The 6801-nt window shown below is 38.5% G+C and overlaps 1 non-coding gene across 1 annotated transcript; it reads right to left on the bottom strand.

Annotated features, from left to right (window-relative positions):
* Positions 1–1557: 1557 nt before the first annotated feature.
* On the bottom strand, positions 1558–1664 carry LOC123460418. Its single transcript, XR_006636983.1, has one exon. It is a non-coding gene; the product is annotated as a U6 spliceosomal RNA (small nuclear RNA).
* Positions 1665–6801: the final 5137 nt, after the last annotated feature.

Here is a 6801-nt window from a genome sequence, read left to right as displayed (position 1 = left end):
TTTGTGTATGTGAGGAAACGAACCATATTCATTCTTTGGAATGTGGATATCCAGTTGCTCAATCTACATTTATTGGAAAGACTATCCTTTCTCCATCAATTGCTCTTGGCATTGTTGCCAGAAATTACTTAGACTTATTGTGAACACTTATTTCTTTTTTTAATATTTGAGAGAAAGAGCAAAAAGAGGGGAGGGGAGAGAGAATGGGTGTGCCAGGGCCTCCAGCCACTGCTAATGAACTCCAGACGCATGCACCCTCTTGTGCAACTGGCTAATGTGGGTCCTGAGGAATCAAACCTGGGTCCTTTGGATTTGCAGGCAAATACTTTAACCGCTAAGCCATCCCTCCAGCCTAGTGAAAACTTATTTCTGTACTATCACTTCTATTCTATCACATATTTCTATCTTATAACTCTATCAGTGTCTTGATTTCCATAGCATCACTGTAACTTTAAATCTGTGAGCTGTGAGGTTTGAATCTTTATTCCTTATTTTCAAAGAATTGTTTTGGCTTGTCGTGGTTTGAATAGATGGCCTCCAATATATTCAGTGTTTTATTTGCTTGCCACCTTGCTGGAGGCAGTGTCACTGGGTGGATCTTAAGGTGTGGTGGTGGGTTTCAGATTTCAATCTAAAGATATGCAAAGTGTGCCTAGCTGGAGTTCCTGAAGTGTGCTGTGTGGCTTTTTGGCTTTAGGCTTGCACTTCTCTCTCTCTCTGCTTGGACCTGTGAAGGCAGGCCAGCTTCTTCTGCCATTTATGGAGCTTCCCTTGGATCTGTAAGCTTCAATAAATATGCCTTCCTCCATAACTGTGCCTGGTCTGGCAGTTCATCTCAGCAAACCTGAATCTGTCTGCTACAATCACTGTCTTGATTTCCATAGCATCACTGTAACTTTAAATCTGTGAGCTGTGAGGTTTGAATCTTTATTCTTTATTTTCAAAAAATTGTTTTGGCTATTCTGAATTTGTTGGGCTTCCATATGAATTTTAGGATAAGTTTCTCTTGTCACTGAGGGAAAGGATTGAGCTGGTATTTGATAGATATTGCATTAAATCTGTAAATCAACTTGGAATATATTATCATCTTGACAATCACCAATCTTCAAAACTATGTCTGTAAGCTAGTCTTCTACTTACTTAGGTTTTGATTTCTGCACACAGTGCTTCATGGTCTTCAGTTTACAAGTCTTGGGTTTTCATTGTTATGTTTATGTTCATGTCTATGTTATGTTTCTGTTTATTATTTTGATGCTACTTTAAATGGAATTTACTTAATTTAACTGCAGATTGTTTCTTTCTGATATATGGAAATACAATTGACTTTTGTATATTAACTTGTAACTTTTAACCCTCTTGAATTTTCTTGTTAGTATTAATAGTTTTATTCATGTCCTTGGACTATTTTCTATATATAGTTATGACATTACAATATATATATTTTTTTCTTTCAAATCTAGATGCTTTTTATTTCTTTTACTTGTCAATTGCTCATTCTAAACCCCAGTGCATTGTTGAACAGAAGTCATGAAAGCAGATAGTTTTGTTCTTTTTTTTTTTAATATGGAATGCTTCATGAATTTGGGTGTCATCCTTGTGCAGGGGCCACAGTAATCTTCTCTGTATCGTTCCAATTTTAGTCTATGTGCTGCCGAAACAAGCATTTGTTCTGGTCTTGATCTTTGTCTTAGTGGGAAAACCTGGAGTTTCTCATCATTTAGCATAGTATTAGATATCAGATTACTGTACATAACTTGTCAGGCTGAGGAAGTTTCCCTTCCATTCCTAGGATTTTGATGTTTACATGAGTGCCCAACCGTTTGTTTTTGTTGTGTCTGCGTATGTGTATCATATGTGTGCATGTATGGGCCCATATGTGCCAAAGCACACAAGTGGAGGTTAGAGGACAGCTTCAGAGTGCTGGTCCCTGCCTTTGGTTTTGTTTGTGAATCTCTCATTGTGAATACTATGGCCCACGAGGATTCTTCCATATCCCATGGAGCATTTTGAAATCATAGGTGCACATGTCACAGAGTCTGGCTTTGTGTGGGTTTTGGTCATCAAGCTTGCACAGCAAGGGCTTTTTAACATCTGAGCCATTCCCTAGACTATGTCCGACCACTTTCACCAAGATCTTGGGATAGATGTAGTTCCTTTTCATATGATGCTGAATTAATTTGCTAGTATTTTATTGAAAATGCCCATCTTTATTCCTAAGGGATAATATATATCTTTAAATATCTTCTTATTTATAGGTTGGGAATCAAGACAATATGGGAAATACCTTTCTAGCAATTTTGTATTTCATTTAGGCATTCAGTTAGTTGACATTCAAGAAAGTTGATAAGAATGTCCCTTTTCATTCCTGATTTTAATTATTTCACATTTCTTTACCTTTTTTCTTTCATTTATTTACTTATCTATTTATTTGCAAGCAGAGAGTGAGTGAGTGAGAGAGAGACAGAGACAGAGACAGAGAGAGTTTGGTTGCATCAGTGCCTCTAGCTGCTGCAAACAATTGTATGCACCACTTTGTGCACCTGGCTTTATGTGGGTACGGGGGAATTGAACCCAGGTCATTAGGCTTTGAAAGTAAGTGCATTGACAGCTGAGCCATCTCTCTAGCCTTTACTGTGATATTTTAAGGAAAACGTAAACATAATGAAGAGAAAGGGAAGATGTATAGCTATAGGTGTATGCCTGCACATGCATGTCTTCATTGAATCTCTCATTTCATTTGTTTTCTATTTGCCCCATCCTTTATTTGTTCAGTGTAAATGTATGTGTGTGGAAAATTTTTAGAAGTGAAAATATAATATCTGAAATTAAAAATTCACCAAATGGCTTAACAACCTTTTATGAAAGAAAAAATCTGTTGTAGCTACTTTCACATTGTTAGGATAAAACACTTGACCAAAAGCAGCTGATGGGAGGAAAAGATTTGTTTTAGCTTATAGTCTCCAGGGAAGTTTCAGCATGGCAGGGAAGGATGATAGAGCAGAGACTGGCCATCACATCTTGCCATAGCAACTGGCAGAAAGCAAGAGTGAGCTGAGCTCTGGTAAGGAGGAGCTGGCTATGATGTGCCTAAGTCACCTCCTGCAACACACCTTTTCCCGCAAGGGTCCACTTCCCAATTTACTACCAGCTGGGAACCAAACATTCAAAACACATGAGTCTGTGGGGAAAGACCTCATTCAAACGACCACACATTCAAAACACATGAGTCTGTGGGGAAAGACCTCATTCAAATGTCCACATAAGTGAATTTGAAAGACTTTTTCAAAATGTAGCAGAGAAAGACTAGACTGAAAATCCCCCAGTGCCCATGTAAAGCCAGATGCACACTGGTGCATAGAGGCCCTGGCATGCCTATTTTCTTTCTCCCTCTCTCTCTTTCTCTTTCCTATACCTCTCTCTGCTTGCAAATAAATAAACACAAATAGTTTTTTTCAAAAAATAGTAGTATTAGTTGCTTTACTTGTCTGTTGCTTCTATAGCCTATAACTGCATTTGGTCCTACTGACTGATTTTTTTTCTTTGAACATAAGCCACATTTTTCTTGTCATAACTAATTTTTTTTTTAGAGAGAGAGTGTGCCTTTGGGGGAGAATTGGCATGCCAGGGCATCAGCCATTGAAATGAAACTTCAGATGTTTGCACCACCCAGTGCATGTGTACGACTGTGTTTGCAACACCTTTGTGCTTCTGGCTTTGTGCTTCCTGTGTAGTGGGATCTGGAGAGAGCTAGAATGTGGGTCCTTATGCTTCACAGGCCTTAGCCTCTAAGCCATCTCTCTGGTCCGTAACTAATTCTTAATTATATGCTAGACAGTATAAATGCTATGCTGTTGAGGGTCTGGATTTTTTATGTGCTTGGTTGATTGTTTTGAGTTAGGATCTCATGTATCCAAGGCTGACCTTGAACTTTTTTTCCTGATTGTCCTGTCTCTACCTCCTTAATGCTGGGATTACAGACAGGTGTCCAAATGAGGGTCTTAGTCTTGTTATCTTCTTTTGAGTAGCATAGCTTTCTTTTTAAAATAAATAAATAAATAAAAAAAATTTGCTTGGTGTGGTGGCTCACACCTTTAATCCCAGCACTTGGGAGGTGGAGGGAGGAGGATCACCATGAGTTCAAGACTACATAGTGAATTCCAGGTCAGCCTGGGCTACAGTGAGACCCTACCTTGAAAAACACAAAAAAGAAAAAGAATAAAAAGAAAATTTATTTTAAAATATTTTTATTTGATGGGGTATGAAATGGCTGAGTAGCTAAAGACACTTGCTTGCAAAGCCTGCCAAACTGAGTTTAAGTCCAAGCACACATATAAATCCACATACAAAGTGGTTCATGTATCTGATTCCCAATACCCTGTGACAATGCAGGGCAGATCCAGGAATACCCAAATTTCATGGGCCTGCTGGCTGGTGTGCTTTGTAGTCTGCAGTTCACTTACAGTGGCAACAGTCTACTGTCTCAAAGAAGGTGGAACACAGACACCTCAAACAAGTCCTCTGACCTCCACATACACATCAAGGTATGGACACACACACACAATGCAAATAAATAAGTATTTTTTATTTTTAATTCCTATGCATTGACTTATACCCTTAAATTTTTTCCTTCCACTGGAGTAAAAAAAATTCTAAATAAAAATATTTTAAATTATTTTTGTACATATGGATATTATTCTAGTTGTAAGGTTTTTTCTTTTCCTGTTATAGAATGTATTTCTTTCACCTACCGGAAACCCTTTGCTATGCATTCACACAGAGTAATTAGCATATCTATCTTTATGATGCAATTAGCAGAAGGCAAGTTTATTATAAGAGAAAAAGAAGTTATTTGGATTTAAAACAGAAATAACTAAGTCATGGAAAGCCTGGTGGTTGAAAATGCTGACTTGGTAGTAAGTAAAACCTAAATTTGCATGCTGGCTGTCATCCTTACTTGTGTCTGTTAAACTTTGTTTCTTCTGGTGTCAATGAAGAAACATAAAGAGTAAAGGAAAACACTACAACAAGACGGTAATAATAGGCTTTCTACAGTCCATCCCATGTTGTGAGTGCATAAGCAAGGGTGGCTTTTAATTTGACATGAGTACAGTTGAAGTTTCAACAGAGCAATACCAAATAACAACATGTATAATATATAACTTCCGAAATTTGTCCACTGTAAATCGCCCATCTACCAAGAAGGAATGAAATCCAGCCTATTAGTCTCCCGCCAGGACTACTGGATGTCTTTTTTTTTTTTAAGAGGCAGATAGAAAGGGAGGGGGAGAATGGGTACACCAAGACCTCTAGCTACTGCAAATGAACTCCAGACACATGCACCACTTTGTGCATCTGGCTTAGGTGGGAGCTAGAGAATGGAACCTGGGTCCTTAGGCTTCTCAGGCAAGCACTTTAACTGTTAAGCCATCTCTCCAGTCCTTACTGCATATCTTGATTTGAATTATATATATATATATATATATATATATATATATCTGACAGGAAAGTTGAAGTTGAAGTTTTTACAACTTCCCCACAGACAGACGACTTCTTAAGGCTGGGCCAAGTCAGGGACTAGGGCTCTTTTCACATTTAACACCAACACCACTAACACTGATCAGACTTTCCACTTCTCCGTGACCTTTTTTATTTTGCCCACTCATACCATGGAGGTGGCATTACCCCTACTTTTCTTTGAGGGAATTTTGGGAAATTGTTGCACACTTATTTCTGAGAATGAGAGTTGCTTCCATAATAACTTAAAGTTTAAAAAAATAGGGCTGGAGAGATGGCTTAGCGGTTAAGCGCTTGCCTGTGAAGCCTAAGGACCCCGGTTCGAGGCTCGGTTCCCCAGGTCCCACGTTAGCCAGATGCACAAGGGGGCGCACGCGTCTGGAGTTCGTTTGCAGAGGCTGGAAGCCCTGGCGTGCCCACTCTCTCTCTCTCCCTCTATCTGTCTTTCTCTCTGTGTCTGTCGCTCTCAAATAAATAAATAAATAAAAATTTAAAAAAAAATAGAGAGATAAAAAGTGCATGCAGAAACTTGTTGCCTTGAAAGCTAATTTAAATAATAATAATTGTAAGAGATAAATGTGTAATATAATCCAAGGAAAAAAATGAAAAAAAAACCCCATAAATAGGCAGAAGACCACACGGCATCTCCCTGCTCGTCCACTGCATCCCCCACATTGGAGAGGAGAGGGCATCTGTTCTCAATAGGATCATCTCTGAATGCCAATAAACAATATATATATATATATTTTTTTCAATATATATTTTTTAAAAAATGGATTGATCATCAACTAACCAAGGAAGGTAGTCTAGTTTTCTTTTCTTTTTTTTTTTTTTTTTAACGGTATAAATTGCTTTCTGGCCTATAGTTGGTGGAGAAAGACCATGTTGTGGGAATAGGTCCAATTTTTCCCTGTATAGTTGAGCCCCCAGAAGAAAAAACACTATTCCCTTGTTTGGGGGTCTGCCTATTGGTTATGCGGATTTTAAAATCAAGTAACCACTGGATAAAGATGTGGTTAGATTACCCAAATGAGACATTTCAGTTTTCAAAGAACTCTGTGAAAAGGTCCCACATTTTTTTCTGCTAGCTTTTCAGAGAGGTCTGATCTACCAAGACTTTATCACTAAACTCTTTTATTTACTTCAAATTCACCAAGTGGACATACTTTGATGTTGAGAACCTGGTTGAGGTAACAGCTGCAAAGTGGCTTGGCTAGGACAAGACCACGAGGCTTACAGGGTGGGCCATCTCCAAACCCCCACTGACCCCCACCATTCCCAAGGCCT

Source organism: Jaculus jaculus, chromosome 4 (assembly GCF_020740685.1).
Source record: "Jaculus jaculus isolate mJacJac1 chromosome 4, mJacJac1.mat.Y.cur, whole genome shotgun sequence".
Lineage (NCBI taxonomy): Eukaryota > Metazoa > Chordata > Mammalia > Rodentia > Dipodidae > Jaculus > Jaculus jaculus.
This window is presented reverse-complemented; position numbering and strand designations above follow the sequence as displayed.